The sequence below is a fragment of the Alligator sinensis genome, unplaced genomic scaffold (genome assembly GCF_000455745.1).
Source record: "Alligator sinensis unplaced genomic scaffold, ASM45574v1 scaffold233_2, whole genome shotgun sequence".
NCBI lineage: Eukaryota > Metazoa > Chordata > Crocodylia > Alligatoridae > Alligator > Alligator sinensis.
Window position 1 is genome coordinate 1,001,088 of NW_005841941.1, and position 522 is coordinate 1,001,609.

Below are 522 nucleotides of genomic sequence, written 5' to 3' on the forward strand. Positions count from 1 at the left end.
TCTCCATGCCCATTAAACAGTGGAAAACTGACCTGTCATTTATGTTATCCATCCTCTTGAAGGGGTGTTGAAACCAGTTTAATTATTAGTGCAGATGGGATAAAAAATATTTTACTCCATTTAAGAAAGCCAACTCACGCTTTCTAATAAGCAGATTTCAACAGACAGTATTGTTATATTGCAATAGTAGTGTAATGGCACCCTGGGTTTTGCTTTTTACTATATAATTGCTCTAATTCACATAACCAAAAGGCTGACTACTGTCATGACCCAAAGGCATGATTTTGTGTGTGCTTCGGCACCAGAATTATCCCCGCCAAGTTGCAGCTTCATTGCACGGGAGAGTTTCCTGTTGCAGAGGAAAACCCCGGTGCAGGGACGAGTTTCCCGCCTTTCTGCAGCTTCTTTTGCAGAGTGCATTGCTCGAGCTGCAAGAGGAAGGCACGGGGCAAAAGAGTTCCCGCCACCGGTATGCAAATTCGTTCCCCGCTATTGGCTAGTTTTAAATTATTCCCACGTGGC